Source organism: Vigna unguiculata, unplaced genomic scaffold, assembly GCF_037176805.1.
Source record: "Vigna unguiculata cultivar grain cowpea cultivar isolate G323 ecotype 2 unplaced genomic scaffold, ASM3717680v1 ptg000363l, whole genome shotgun sequence".
Lineage (NCBI taxonomy): Eukaryota > Viridiplantae > Streptophyta > Magnoliopsida > Fabales > Fabaceae > Vigna > Vigna unguiculata.
In genome coordinates, this window is record NW_028196998.1 from 17,501 (window position 1) to 35,000 (window position 17,500).

The following is a 17,500-nucleotide window of genomic DNA, read 5'->3' on the forward strand; positions in this document are numbered from 1 at the left end:
CTATTCCATTCGTAATTCCATCAATTCTTTTTTTATCAAAAAAAGAATTTAATTTCACTAATCTTCTGATACTAGCAATTAAAGATTTTTCATAAAAAAGATCTATATAACCATGATTATACGACCAATTATATATGATATTTTGAAAATGATCGGCAACATTTTTTTTAAGAAAACTTTTTTCAAATAAATTTAATAAATTCAAATTTTTTAAATAGGAATAAACCGATTTGTAAAAAAAAGACGCTAGAAATATTCCCCAAAAAGTGAAACTCAAAGAAAAAGTTGCGTTTGTGAAAAATTCATAATAATTCATAAAATTTTCTGAATCTTTATGTAAAAGATCTATAAACGGAATTAACAATTTTGATAAAATATCCAAATGTATTCCGTCTTGACTGAAAGAAATTCCTACAGCACCAACGAATAAAGTAAAGAGCGCTAAAATAAGCATAGAAAATCGCATAGTATTGTTAGATTCATTAGGATATAAACAAGCAGTTTTTTTAGTGCCAAAATGCATAATACCAAAAACAAGATGTTTTATATTTTTAATATTTTGATTAACGCGATGTAGATATCTCTTCCGGATAAAAAAAGAAGTTATTTCATTCTTTTTTATTTTTAGTAAAACTAAGAAAAAATTTTCGTTTTTTCTTTTAAGTTTTACTTGTTTCTTCCCCCATAAAGATATTGAATAGAATGAACTATTTTTTTTTCCATTAAAATTCAAAAAATGAACGTTTAAATATCCCTCAAAAACAAGTAAATAAATTCGAAACATATAAAATGCAGTTAATCCTGCTGCAGAACAAGCTATTATTGCAAAAATTGGTGAATACAACCAACTATCATTAAGAATCTCATCCTTAGACCAAAAACAGGCAAAGGGTGGAATACCGCAAAGAGAGAGTGTACCCACTAAAAAAAAAGTTTTTGTAATTGGTACATGTTTTGTTAAACCGCCCATAAAAACCATATTTTGACTTTTAGCTGGAGAATATCCGACAAGAGCTTCCATTGAATGAATAATGGATCCAGATCCTAAAAACAACAATGCTTTTGAATAAGCATGAGTAATCAAATGAAATAAAGCACCTCGATAAGATCCCATACCCAAAGCTAACATCATATAACCCAATTGAGACATTGTAGAATAGGCCAAATTTTTCTTAATATCTTTTTGAGCAATAGCTAAAGTAGCTCCTAATATTACTGTTATTATACCTATAAAAGCTATTGCGTTCATTATTTTGGGTAGCACTATGAAAAGAGGAAAAAGACGAGCCACAAGAAAAATTCCAGCGGCTACCATAGTAGCAGCATGTATAAGGGCAGAAATTGGAGTAGGTCCCTCCATAGCATCGGGTAGCCATACATGAAGAGGAAATTGGGCAGATTTTGCAACTGAGCCACAAAATAGCAAGAGGGCAAACAGAGTAAAAAAAAAAATATTCATTTCATTTTTAGAAATCAAATTATTTATAATTTGAAACAAATGCCGAAATTCCAAACTACCCGTTATCCAATAAAGACCTAAAATTCCCAATAATAAACCAAAATCCCCTACACGATTCGTTACAAATGCTTTTTGACAAGCATTTGCCGCAATAGGGCGGGTGAACCAAAAGCCTATTAATAAATAAGAACACATTCCAATTAATTCCCAAAAAAAATAAATTTGTATCAAATTCGAACTAGTAACTAATCCCAACATTGAAATATTAAAAAGAGTAAGATAAGCAAAAAATCTCAAATATCCTTGATCATGAGACATATAATTATCACTATAAATAAGAACGAGAATGCCAACCGTAGTAATTAATATTGACATAATAGAAGTAAGTGAATCGATCAAGTACCCAAACTCTAAAGAAATATCATTATTTATGGTCCAAGACCATACATATTGAAAAAACAAACTATTCTTGATTTGATGAATAGACAAATCAAGCGAAAAAATCATAACTATAGTTAACAATAAGATACTAGGAAAAGCCCAAATACGGCGAATATTTTTCGTTGCAGTGGGAAAAAGTAGAAGTCCCACTCCTATTAACATCGGAACTGGGAATGGAATAAAAGGTATGATCCATGAATATTGATGTGTATATTCCATACAATAAAGAAAAAAAATTAGGATTCTAATGAATTTGGTTTCTTAGGTTTTTCTTTTATCTTTTTTGTAAAGTAAAGGAATGGTTTCGGTTAATAACAAAGAAAGATAGAATTTAATAAAATAGAATAATCGATTATTCATTATTCTGACTCTTTGGACAATATTTTTTGAACATTGGTTTAGTTCATTAAATTTAACTTAACTAATTAAGTTTTTATTACAATAAGAAATAGCGATTTGGGGAAAACTTTCTAAAAAGTATTATATTCTTATTATAAATATAATAAAAACAAAAATGGAAATTCAAATATATAAAATATATGTCTAATTAGAGATAAACTTAATTTTCATTTACCGCAAAATGTCTTTCACATAAAATTCTATAACAATAAAAAACTATACTAATTCTATGGCAGTTCCAAAAAAGCGCACGTCTATATCAAAAAAACTTATTCGGAACACTTTATGGAAAAAGAAGGGATATTTTACAGCATTAAAAGCTTTTTCATTAGGGCAATCTATTTTTACGGGGAATTCAAAAAGCTTTTTCTGTAACAAATATAAACGTTAGAATAATTTCAATTAACTGGATTCAACGACTCTTTTTTAAATACAAAAATATGAATATAAAATTGATATAGAATATAAGATTCAGTTATGAATTTAGGATATTTACATTCTATATTATGATATTTACATTCTATATTTAATAGATTCTAATAGAATTCTTTAAAATTATTTTATTGAATGTTTAGTAAACAAATATTGTGTTTTAATTGATTCTTTGAATCTCGACAATTGACTAAAATTGGGTTATTATGGTTTCGAGTCAGCCGCTATGGTGAAATTGGTAGACACGCTGCTCTTAGGAAGCAGTGCTAGAGCATCTCGGTTCGAGTCCGAGTAGCGGCATCTTATCTTCTAAAAAAAAGTTCCTATAAAGAATTATTATTTCTATTCCAAGTATTTCTATTTTTTCATTCTATATGGTATTTTCCACTTTAGAGCATATATTAACTCATATATCCTTTTCGGTCGTATCTATTTTAATTTCAATTCATTTGATAACCTTATTATTAGGCAATGAAATCATAGGATTATACAATTTGTTCAAAAAAGGCATGATAATAACCTTTTTTTGTATCACAGGATTGTTAGTTACTCGTTGGATTTTTTCAGGCCATTTACCATTTAGTAATTTATATGAATCATTAATATTTCTTTCATGGACTTTTTCTATCTTTTATATGGTTCTTTGCTTCAAAAAACAAAAAAATGACTATTTCAATACAATAATAACACCAAGTATTCTTTTTACCCAAGGCTTTGCTACTTCGGGTCTTTTAACCGAAATGCATGAATCCTTAAAATTAGTGCCTGCTTTACAGTCCCATTGGTTAATGATGCACGTAAGTATGATGATATTGGGTTATACAACTCTTTTATGTGGATCATTAATATCAGTGGCTATTTTAGTCATTACATTTCAAGAACTCATACAAATTCTTGGTAAAAGCAAGACTTTGTTTTTTTTTAATGAATCCTTTTCTTTTGCTGAAATCAAATATATGAATATGAATGATAAAAAGAATATTTTACAACAAACTCCTTTTCCGTTTTATTCGTCTTATAGAAATTATTATAGATATCAATTTATTCAACAATTGGATCGTTGGGGTTACCGTACTATTAGTCTAGGTTTTATCTTTTTAACAATAGGTAATATATCTGGAGCAGTATGGGCTAATGAGGCATGGGGATCATATTGGAATTGGGATCCAAAGGAAACTTGGGCTTTTATTACTTGGACTATTTTCGCAATTTATTTACATACTAGAAAAAATAAAAAATTGGAATATAGAAATTCTTCAATAGTGGCCTCCATAGGCTTTCTTATAATTTGGATATGTTATTTAGGGATAAATCTTTTAGGAATAGGACTACATAGTTATGGTTCATTTACACCTAATTAATTTAAAAAAATTCACAAATATTGGGAACATTCTATAGAATAAGAAAAAAAACTCCCAATAAAATGATTAAGACCCCATTGAATCAAGTAATGTAATATTGATTCAAGGGGTTCTCACAAACAACAAAAATATTCAATTAGAATTCAATTTCATTTTTATGTAATTAAGAAAATACAAAAAGAAATCCATTTTTTTTTATTGTGCATCGGATTGATTTCTATTTTTTCTTTTTCATTTATTCCCAAAAACTATCTATAAAAAATGAGAGAGAATAGCTTCAACCTTGTCAGCCGAAATTGAAAAAATAAAATCTGGATAAATGCCAATACTTATTACGGGTATAAGGATAGAAATTGAAATAAATAATTCTCGTGGCCCCGAATCAAAAAAATAAGAATTTTGTTTATTAAAAAGCTTGTATCCATAAAACATTTGACGTAAGATAGATAATAAATAAATAGGAGTTAATATCATTCCAATTGCAGTTACAAAAGTTATGAGTATTTTTGTGATGAAAAGATATTTTTGATTGGTAATTATTCCCAATAATACTATAAATTCTGCAACAAAACCGCTCATGCCCGGTAATGCAAGAGAAGCCATCGATAAGGTAGTGAAAATCGTGAATATTTTTGGCATTGGGATAGCCATTCCACCCATTTCGTCGAGATAAAGAAGACGTAGTCTATCATAACTAGTTCCCGCCAAGAAAAAAAGGGCAGCACCAATAAATCCGTGAGAGATTATTTGTAAAATAGCCCCATTCAGCCCTGTCTCGCTTATAGAACCAATTCCTAAAATTAAGAAACCCATATGAGAGACCGAGGAATAAGCTATTCTTTTTTTTACATTGCGTTGACCAAGAGATGTTGAAGCTGCATAGATTATTTGAATGGAACCTAATAACATTAACCAGGGACAAAATATAGAATGAGCGCGAGATAATAATTCCATATTAATTCGAACCAACCCATATGCTCCCATTTTTAATAATATTCCGGCTAAAAGCATACAAGTGCTGTAATGCGCCTCTCCATGGGTATCAGGTAACCATGTATGTAAGGGTATAATTGGTGATTTGACAGCAAAAGCAATAAGAAATCCCATATAGAAGATTATTTCCAGTGCCACGGGATATGATTGATTAGTTAATGATTCAAAATTTAATGTTGGTTCATTAGAACTATAGAAACCCATACCCAGAATTCCCAGTAATAAAAAAACAGAACTTCCCGCAGTGTACAAAATAAACTTTGTAGCTGAATACAAACGTTTTTTTCCACCCCACATAGATAAAAGTAGATAAACGGGAATTAATTCTAATTCCCACATGATGAAAAAAAGTAAAATGTCTTGAGAAGAAAATGTTCCTAGTTGACCACTATACATTGCTAACATTAGAAAATAGAATAATTTAGATTCTCGAGTAACCGGTTGAGCTGATAACGTAGCTAACGTAGTGATAAATCCCGTTAATAAAAGGGGTCCTAGAGAGAGTCCATCTATTCCGAATCTCCAGTAAAAGTCAAAAAAATGGATCCATTTATAATTTTCTGTCAATTGGATTAGTGGATCATCTAATTCGAAATGATAACAAAATACATAGGTTATTAGAAGGAGATCTATGAAACATATACAATAAGTATACCATTTAATTGTCTTATTTCCTTTATGGGGAAATAAGACAATTAAAGAACCTCCGACTATTGGCAAAACTACAACTGTTGTTAACCAAGGAAAATAATTCGTGATAAAAATAAGATATACTTAGACTACAAAAACCCGGGCTCAAAATATTTTTTTATTTTGAGCCCGGGTTTTTGCCAGTAAAAAAAAGTACTTGTATGCGGTTCTTTTTGAAACGTATCAATAAGCTAGACCCATGCTTCGAGTTGTTTCATGCCATAAATAAACTCTAACACTTAAGAAATCCGTCGGACAGGCGGATTCACACCTCTTACAACCAACACAGTCCTCTGTTCTTGGGGCAGAAGCAATTTGTTTAGCTTTACATCCGTCCCAAGGTATCATTTCTAATACATCTGTTGGGCAGGCTCGTACACATTGAGTACATCCTATACATGTATCATAAATCTTTACTGAATGTGACATTGGAACATAATCCTTGAACATCAAAAATTCAACATTTTCAATCTAGTAAATTGGTAAACCAATTATATATATCTATATATGATATATATATATCTATATATATATATCTATATTATATACCAGATGAATCAATGATTTATAAGAATTTTGCTACTAAAAATATATTTATAGATTAATAACTAATAAGAGAATAGAACCAAGATACTTTGATTTCTTATCTTTGTTTTCGCAAACGCAAACATGATTAAAAAGGATATATCATTTCTGCTAATTTGAATGGATTATATAGTACACACTATTCAAAATTAGACTTTTTTTTATGAATAATACTATTTATTCAACAAATTTGATTGATTGATACGGGTTGATTTTCTATTACGATATATTGAGGAAACAATAGCTGGTCCGATAGCTGCTTCAGCGGCTGCAACAGCTATAACAAAAATTGAAAAAATATTTCCTTTTAGTTGCCGCCTATCAAAAAAATCAGAAAAGGTTACGAGATTTATATTAACTGCATTTAGTATAAGTTCAAGACACATAAGGGCTCTAACCATATTTCGGCTCGTGATCAATCCATAGATACCTATAGAAAATAAATAAGCACTCAAAACAAGTGTATGCTCGAATATCATTGACCAACTCCTTTTCAATTTTTATTCATTTCGATATGAATATGAATTCAACGGATTTTATTGCCTAACATAATAAGTCTACAACAAAATCAAGTATTTGCAAAAAGATTTTATACTTTATACATAAATATTCTTTTTCCTTAACATATAATTCAACAAAAAAGAAATGTAATAAATTCTAACAAAATGTAATTTATATTATTTTATTAGTTCGAAAACTTTCTTATTGGCGAGCCACAAAAATTGCACCTATTAAAGCAACTAAAAGAATTATTGAAATTAGTTCAAATGGAAGAAAAAAATCTGTTGATAAATGAATTCCAATTTGTTGACTAGTACTTATCAAATCTTGCTCTAAAATCTGATTGGGTCTTGTCGTCCAAATAATTCCGTGCCATGATGTCTCTAGAATAGTAGTTATTTGTGAAAGAAAGATACTGGTACAAACCATCAAAGTAATTCCATCCCCAACGGTCCAAACACGAAAATTTTGGTAATAGTCCGAACCATTCATAAACATCACAGCAAATATTATTAAAACATTTATAGCGCCCACGTAAATAAGTAGCTGTGAGGCAGCTACGAAATGGGAGTTTGATAAAATATAGAATAAAGATACACAAACAAGAACTAGTCCCAATGAAAAAGCAGAAAAAATCGGATTCGTAAAGAATACTACTCCTAGACTTCCTAATATGAGACCTGATCCAAGAAAGATTAAAATAAAATCATGTAGCGATTCGGACAAATCCATTATATGTAAAATAAAAGATAAATAGAAATTTCATGACCTTATTGATATGACCAGGAAAAAACTTGTTAAATACGAAAATTATCTGTGCATAGAAATTCACCAAATCCTAAGATAAGATATGTGAATTGTTATTAGGTACAGTTGTTATAGAATCAATGGAATTTCATTCTTTTCTTTATGCCAAAGAGTCATTTCAAAAAAATAGAATATCTTTTTTTTTATTCTATATATATAGAGAAATTCAATTATTTTTGTGAAGAATTTTGAAATCATTTTATTTGAATTGTTCGAATTGTATAATCATCAATTACTGATACTGGTAAACGACCCAAAGCAATTAGATTATAATTCAATTCGTGGCGATCATAAGTTGAAAGTTCATATTCTTCGGTCATTGATAAACAATTTGTTGGACAATACTCAATACAGTTACCACAAAATATACAGATTCCAAAATCAATACTGTAATTAAGCAACCGTTTTTTTCGAATATCAGTTTCTAGTTTCCAATCAACAATGGGTAGATCTATAGGACAGACACGAACACATACTTCACAAGCAATGCATTTATCAAATTCAAAATGTATTCGACCGCGAAAACGTTCTGATGAGATTATTTTTTCATAAGGATATTGAATAGTTACGGGTAACCTATTTGCATGAGATAAGGTAATCATGAGACCTTGACCAATATATCTAGCAGCTCGTATTATTTGTTCACTATAATTTATGAATTCAGTTACCATAAGGAACATATCGTGAATAGCTCTGAATATTTTTTTTCTTTCTCTTGTTTAAAACAAGTTCTGAATTTTGAATATAGAAGGTCCACATTTTTTTTACAGTGAAAACAGTTGAGACGACGTTGTTAATAATAGATTACCAAGAGAAATGGGTAAAAGAAACTTCCACCCAAGATTTAATAATTGATCTATTCGTAGCCTAGGCAAAGTCCATCTTGTTGTGATAGAAACGAATATGAATAAATAAGTTTTAACTAGTGTAATAAAGATACCAATTATCGTTACAAAAACTCCGTATGTTTTATTTATTTGAAAAAAATTAGAAACGAAGATGTACGGAATAGAGAAATTTGAACCACCAAAATAAAGAACTGTTACAAATAAGGAAGAAACGAATAGGTTTAAATAGGAAGCAACATAAAATAAACCAAATTTGATACCGGAATATTCGGTTTGATAACCCGCTATTAGTTCTTCTTCCGCTTCTGGTAAATCAAAAGGTAATCTTTCACATTCTGCTAGGGAAGAGATTAGAAAAACGAGGAAACCCATAGGTTGCCGCCACAAATTCCATCCCCAAAAACCATATTTGGATTGTGCATCAACTATATCAACTGTACTTAAACTGTTAGATAATCCTAGTCGGTGATGACATTACTGTTACCATCTCTATTACAGAACCGTACATGAGATTTTCATCTCATACGGCTCCTTTAAAGCCTTAAAAAAATATAAGAACCCGGCCAATTATTTCTCCCTTGATATATCCCTAAGATAGATAAGATTCTATTTTCTCGGACGGTTCTGAATTAGACCCATGGAATTCTGTCTGTTCTAAAAAAAATTTTTAAATGAATACACACTTATTTAAAAAATAAAAACATTTGCACATTTATTGAATTTCTTTAGATAAATAAAAAATACAAAAGGTACTTCTGAATTGATCTCATCCTTTAAAAAATTCAAAATTAAATTTGTTGAGTAATAACTTAATTTCATTTTTGCATAAAATACTCTTTTAAAATTATCAAGAACTCCCACATCATTTTCGATTCCGAAAAATAATTAGATGTTCTTTTTTTAAATTATGATTATCTCCATAAATATGGAGTATATAAGACAAAAAAGAAAAAGGAGATCACTTTTACCTCTTATCTTATTCCTTTTTGTGCAAGCAAAAGGGGACTTCAAAAAATTAAAGGATTATTTCGTTCCTGATAGTTATTTATTCAATCAATGGATGGAAGTATACTCTAGATCGGAATTGGGGGGAGTACTGCCTTATTTTTTCTACCAACTTCAAGTCCCCATTAGTATTCTTTTTATATTATACATAAATTGGATAATTTAAAAAAGAAATATACGTTACTAATCTTTTGTGTATTTTGGTGTTTCTAGCCATCCATTAATTTTTTTTATTATATTAATGCCTTTTTTTAATTTTGTTAATATATGTATGCTAATTCATACAAATGATATTGAAAATTTGAAAAAGGTTGGTCTTTTGCGTCCGCTTCAAGACAGGATTACTAATCAACAAATCTTGGGAAAAACAACCACTTCTATACATAGAATATAATATATAGAATCTAATTCTAGAATTTCATTGATTTTTTCACCTTATTCTTATACATAGAAAATTAGACTCAATATTTTTACTGCAATTTGAAATCATCATACTTTCTCTATAAGTAATAGAGTATTCTATAAATTATATTCAAAAAAAGCTGTTTTATTGCACTCATATAACTATCTGATTCAATTATTCAATCCAAATGCGAAAAGAATATATATATATTCTTTATAGATTCTTTTTGTACTTTAAATATAAGGAGAGGCTTATAAGAAATAGTATCAAAAAATTTATGTCTCAACGAAGCACACATAGAGATATCGATAACACACATAGAGTTAATGGTATTTCATAACTAATTGATTGAGCAGCTGCTCGTAGACCACCCAAAAAGGAATATTTATTATTTGACCCATATCCTGACATAAGAAGTCCAATGGGGGCAATACTCGAAATAGCAATCCATAAAAAAACACCAATATTCAGATCAGATAAAACAAAGTTATAGCCAAAAGGAATTACTGAATAGCTTATTATAATGGATATGACTGAGATAGATGGGCCGAAACTAAATAAACGAATATCTCCTCTAGATGGAATAAGATTCTCTTTAAAAAGTAATTTTGTTCCGTCTGCTAGAGCTTGAAGAACTCCAAAAGGACCGGTGTATTCAGGTCCAATACGCTGTTGTATCCCTGCAGATATTTCTCTTTCTAACCATACAATTGCTAGTACACTTATAGTAATTCCTAATATCAAAATAAAAATAGGCACAAATACCCAAAGAATTCCATATATCTCTTTCAAAAATTGCAATCTGAAAAAAAAATGTATATCTTGTATTTCTGTTAAATCAATTATCATTTCAACGATCAACTTCTCCCATAATAATATCTATGCTACCTAGTATTGTCATAATATCGGCCAATTTCATTCTTTTAACTAATTGAGGAAGAATTTGCAAATTTATAAAACCGGGCGGATGAATTTTCCATCTCCAAGGAAAACCATTTTGATCCCCTATTAGAAAAATCCCTAATTCTCCCTTGGGGGCTTCAACTCTTACATAAAGTTCTTGTTTTGGCAATTCAAAACTCGGAGACGATTTTTTACTAATAAATCGATACTCAAACTCATTCCATTCTGGCTCTTTTTCTCTATCAAAGCAGCGGATTTCTAAATTTTCATATGGACCGCCGGGAAGTCCTTCCAAAGCCTGTTGAATAATTTTTATGGATTCTATCATTTCACCAATTCGAACTAAATAACGAGCTAATGAATCTCCTTCTTTTTGCCATTGAACTTCCCAATGAAATTCTTCGTAACATTCATAATTATCCACTTTACGTAGATCCCATTGTATTCCGGAAGCCCGAAGCATCGGTCCTGATAAACCCCAATTAATAACTTCTTTTACATCAACAACACCGACGCCCTCAACCCGTTCTAAAAAAATAGGATTTCGCGTAATAAGTTTTTGATATTCAGCAATACTTGTTAAAAAATAATCGCAGAAATCATAACATTTATCTATCCAACCATAAGGTAGATCAGTCGCTACCCCTCCGATACGAAAAAAATTATGCATCATTCTCATACCTGTGGCAGCTTCAAATAGATCATATATTAATTCTCTTTCTCTGAAAATATAGAAAAAAGGTGTTTGTGCACCAATATCTGCCATAAAAGGTCCTAGCCATAGTAGGTGAGAAGCTATACGGCTTAACTCCAACATTATTACTCGGATATAGCTGGCTCTTTTAGGTACTTGAATATTTCCCAACTGTTCTGGTCCATTTACAGTTATTGCTTCTGTGAACATTGTAGCTAAATAGTCCCAACGTGTTACATAAGGCAGATATTGTATAATTGTTCGGTTTTCCGCTATTTTTTCCATTCCTCTGTGTAAATAACCCAATATCGGTTCACAATCAATAACATCCTCACCATCTAGAGTAACAATAAGTCTAAGAACACCGTGCATTGATGGGTGGTGAGGCCCCATATTGACTATCATGAAGTCCTTTCTTTTCGTTGAGATATTCATAGGTTTTTGCTCGATTTATTCTTTTATGAATCGCTTAAAAAAAAAGTTCATCCAAATTCAAGATCTAATAAATCGAATAATTGAAAATTACTCTTCAATTTAACGAATTTGTGACTGCCGAATATTAAACTGATTGATTAATTTTTTATACCGTATTCCATCTTTCTTTGACAAATAAGACAGTAATCTTTGCCGTTTTCCCAAAATTTTACGTAAACCTGTTTGGGATGAGTAGTCTTTTCGGTGCAATTCAAAATGTGAAGTAAGTCTTCGTATTCTATTGGTAAATTTGAATATTTGAAATTCAACCAATCCCGGTTTTTTTCCTTTTTTTTCTTGTGAAATAACAGGTATAAATGACTTTTTTACCATAAAAAAATAAAAGTTTTTCCTTCTCCTCGATTTTTATAGATATTTTTATTGATCAGTAATTAGAATGACACTCATTTTTAATTTTTTGATAGAAATCCGAAATCTAATTTTTTTGATAACTGAAATCAATCCAATTGAAATAGAGAATTTAAATAGATATAGTATAAAGGAGACTAGTTTGATATATAAAAAAGAATTGTATACATTACATTAGATAAAAAAAGATAATTTTGTTAATGCTTTTTTTTTATGTATACATCATTGAATTAAAATCAATGCCATACCAAAATACGTGTATTTGTTTAACCTATGTATCTATCTATAGATAGATACATATGCTAAATAGAAAACAAAATTAGATTAACGAATTTTCACACGCGGATACATATGTATCCTTACTATACTGAAACGGCTTCCATTATGGGTATTAAACCAATAACGATTTATACAAGCTAAATCTTCTAATCGATATTTTGGCCAAAGAAAAATTTTGAAATTCATTAGTTTTTTTTTCTCTTTCTCATTTCTTTTTTTAGTCAAAACTTTAAAACAATTTTGGACTTTATTTTCATTATAAAATATTGTGTTTCTATGCATACTATTTATATTATTTGGATCTAAACAAATTCTAATTCTCAACTCTCTACGACGTCTAGCAGATAAAATGTTTTCAGGAACAAGTAAATTAAATTTCTCGTTTTCTTTGTTTTCTGTTATCTTTTGATCTTTTGTTCTTGTAATGTATTTATCAAAAAATTTCTTATTAACATGAATTTTTTCTGAGTATTTTTTATAAATTTTGCGTTTATTCTTATGAATTAATGAAAAACCCATCATTTTATACTTAAAAAATTGTTTATTATTTTTTCTAGACAGGCGAACTGGTTCGATAACAAATAGTTCTTTTTTCCTAAATTTATTATTTTTCTTTTTCCTTAAGCCTGAAAGAGTTAAATTCGTCTGTTTTTGAATCATCATAATATCTAGACCTAGTTCTCCTCTTTGAATAGAGGCTATAGTAATTTTTCTTAAATTTGTCAATCTAATAAGGAGACAATATACTTTTACATTGTTAAATATTTTTTGACCTAAGAAATTTTTCCAGTTTAAATGGAAATTCAAAAAATTTCTTACTAAGAATTGAAGTTCTGCCTCCATATTGTTCTTGGGTTTTTTTTTCGATGTTCTAAAAACATCTATTTTTTTTTTCTTTCTAGTAATATTCTTTTCACTAACATTTTTATTTCCTTTAGAATGTAAAAAAAGAGAATGTAAATAAAGTAATTTTATTGGTATAATTTGCGAGTTACCCCTAAATGTATTATAAAATATCACAAATTTGGAAAAGAACCAAAATTCCGGATTGCATATGGAACGATTTAGTATTTTTCTATTGATTCCCGTCCAATCCAAATATTTTCTATCCGGATTTATAATAATAGTATCTTCTGCTATATAATTCTTGATAAAAATATTACTTATTCTATCAAATAAGTCTTTTTTATATGTATTGTAATTAGAAGAAATCATTGTGTTTTTATTTGATTGAAATAGGGATCTATATCGATAAATATATGAGTCTTTCTTATTTGCATAATTCATAAAATTATAGGATAAAAGATCGTATTTATATTGTTTTCTAATTTTTTTTTTTAATGGGATTCCTTGTTGTTCTTTGTAAAGAATTAATGGGCTTTTTCCATATGAATCCCATTTGGTTAAATTTTTATTTTGAGTTACACCACATTTAGTGATTCTATTTCTCCATTTTTGTGATACTAATTTTGACCAGCTACTGTTAGATAAGTTATATTGATAATAATTATTCTTTAACCAATTTGTCCATTGATTTAGTTCAGAATTGAGCAGGTTATTTTGTTTTCTTTTAGAATGAACTATTCCTTGTGCTCCAAAAAAAGAATCCTTTATTTCATTTTTCAGAAAAAAAAAATTTTTATTATATTGAAAAAGAAGTCTTAACTTATATATGTTTATGTTAATAATTCGGGTTTGTAACAAATTTAAAAATACATATGGTTGTGACAAAAAGGAGACATCAAAATAATTATGTGAATTCGCATTCTTATTCTTATTATTAAAATATTTGTGTAATTTTAAAAGAAAGGGAATTATACTTTGATTTGTTTTATAACTTCTTTCTGTATTTGGTTCATTATCGTAAAGCCATTTATTTAAAAATTTTTTTGTTGATTCAAGAAAAAGTTGTAGCTGGATTTTCGGAATACAAATGATATATAGAAAGATATCTATGTATATTTTTTTCATCAAAAATTGAAAAAAAGAATGTGATTTTTTAGTTAAGCTAATATTTCTTCTTTGGAATATCTGCAAAATTTTTTTTTCGAATTCTATCCTTTTACTATCATAAATTTTTTTCTTCGAATGAATATTTGTCTCGCGAATTCCAAGTCCTCTTTTCTTTTCTTCTTTTTTCATTTTTTCTATTTTTTTAATAACTACTTTTCTCTTAGTATTGAGATCCTTTATAGATTTTTTTTTCAATGAAAAATTTGTCGACTTTATCGATTGAATTGAAATGGTTGCTTCAGAAATCATTGAATTATTCTTCCAAATTGTTGAATATTTTTTGTTTTCGCTCAATTCATCGAGTTTTGGGGGTTTCCTTTTAATAAAAAAATATTTTAAATTTAAAAATTCTTGTTTTTTTTTCGTGAGGAATACTATACTTTTTCTAATAATTTCAAGAATACTTTGGATGATCCCTTTTGCTTTTTCTATTACGATATTTAGAAACAGTTTGAATTTTTCACTTAAAACTTTTAGAACTAGAAAAGTGAAAAATTCAAATTTTTTCTTTTTTTTTTTTAGTTCTTTTAAAATGGGGTCGAAAAAGGAAAGTGGATTTTTCGTGGAACTAGAAAAAGGCAATTCAACTTCCATCCCCCAAACTGTTAAAAAACAAAAGTTCTTTTTTTTCTTTGAATTTTTTTTGTTTTCATTACATCGTATTTTAGATTTATGCCAAGGTTTTAGACGAAAAGGAAATAATATTTTTATCTGAATCCCATCTGTTAGCCATTTTTGCGGAAACTCTCTTTCGGATAATTGAACGCCGTTATACGTGCATTTAATATATATTTCTCTCTTCCAATCCATATAATCTTCAGACCATTCTGGAATTTGAAAAAATAGTATACGAATTGTATTTTTAATTATTATAAATGAAGGTAATAGAATATATTTCCTAATAAAGCATTGGGTTATTAATAAAACACCTCTTATTACTTGAGCAAATATAATGCTATCCCAGGCTTCTGCTATTTCTATACGTTTTCTTTCTGCATTTTCCTTTTTTGCTTCCTCCTCTTTTTTTTTCGGACTTTTTTTTGTTTTTTCCTCTATAGAACCTAAAATTTGAAATTCTGTCTTTTTACGAATCCAAATATTTAACATAAAAAATCTTTTCATTGATTTTAAACTATGAAAAGAAAAGAATATTGATTTTTCAATTTTATCCAAAAAAAGCGGCGAATGCACCCTTTTTTGAAAAAATTTCCAAGTAACTGTTTTCCGTCTTTGAGCACGGATAGATCCTTTGATTATGTCTCTTCGAAAATCCGATTGTTGGGAATAACGTCTTAAAGCCAATTCGTTTTTTTGTTCATTATTTTCAGTATCTCCACGATCACGATAAGTCTTGTATTTTTTAAAAAATTTATCTTTATTAGTCAAAATGACTACACGTTTGCCTTTTCTAGAACGAATTTGAGAATTATCTGCTTCAATTTTTCCACCTAGTTGTTCTAATTCGTCCATCAATTTGTATGACCACCGAGGTACTTTTTTACAGATTTCGTTTCTTTTAATAGACTTAGTGTTCTTTCGATTTACTTTTCTTTTTTCGTTCAAATCAGTTGTAATTGCATCAAATAATATTTTGATTATTTGTTTTTTTTCTGCGTCATAATTATAATTCATTTTTACTTGTTCAGGTTCTGTAAATAAATAAGGTACGTGCGAATTTAAGCTTGACACTAATGAAAATTGACTGATTAGATTAAAAAGAAATGTAGTTACTAATAATTTTTTATCAAATGTTTTTCTATTTTCCTCTAATTTTGGAGAATTACTATTATTCTTTTTAGAAATCTTATTATAAAGAAAGATATCTTGAATTTTATTTATAAAAATGTTATTTTTTTTGTAAGTTTTTTCATGTTGGATTGAGGTTGAAAAACCGTTTTTTATTTGTCCACGGAAGGGTCCGTTTAACAAAGGATCTTTTCTTTTAGTTAAATATTTTTTTTTAGTTTTTATCCGGAAGAGATATCTACATCGCGTTAATCAAAATATTAAAAATATAAAACATCTTGTTTTTGGTATTATGCATTTTGGCACTAAAAAAACTGCTTGTTTATATCCTAATGAATCTAACAATACTATGCGATTTTCTATGCTTATTTTAGCGCTCTTTACTTTATTCGTTGGTGCTGTAGGAATTTCTTTCAGTCAAGACGGAATACATTTGGATATTTTATCAAAATTGTTAATTCCGTTTATAGATCTTTTACATAAAGATTCAGAAAATTTTATGAATTATTATGAATTTTTCACAAACGCAACTTTTTCTTTGAGTTTCACTTTTTGGGGAATATTTCTAGCGTCTTTTTTTTACAAATCGGTTTATTCCTATTTAAAAAATTTGAATTTATTAAATTTATTTGAAAAAAGTTTTCTTAAAAAAAATGTTGCCGATCATTTTCAAAATATCATATATAATTGGTCGTATAATCATGGTTATATAGATCTTTTTTATGAAAAATCTTTAATTGCTAGTATCAGAAGATTAGTGAAATTAAATTCTTTTTTTGATAAAAAAAGAATTGATGGAATTACGAATGGAATAGGTATTACAAGTTTTTTTCTAGGAGAAGCTATCAAATATGTGGGGGGGGGGCGAATAGCTTCGTATATATTATTGTATATTCTAGATATATTAATCTTTCTAGTAATTTTATTGTTACATCGAAACAAATAAATATTGATGAATCTCATGAATATGGAACTCGGTAAGAAAAGGGGATTTAAAAATTGAAAAAGAAGATTCTGAAAGAATCTTCTTTGAATACTAAAATTACGTATTGAATTTGGATTCTTGTATCCATAATTCAAAAAGTTTTTTTGACTATT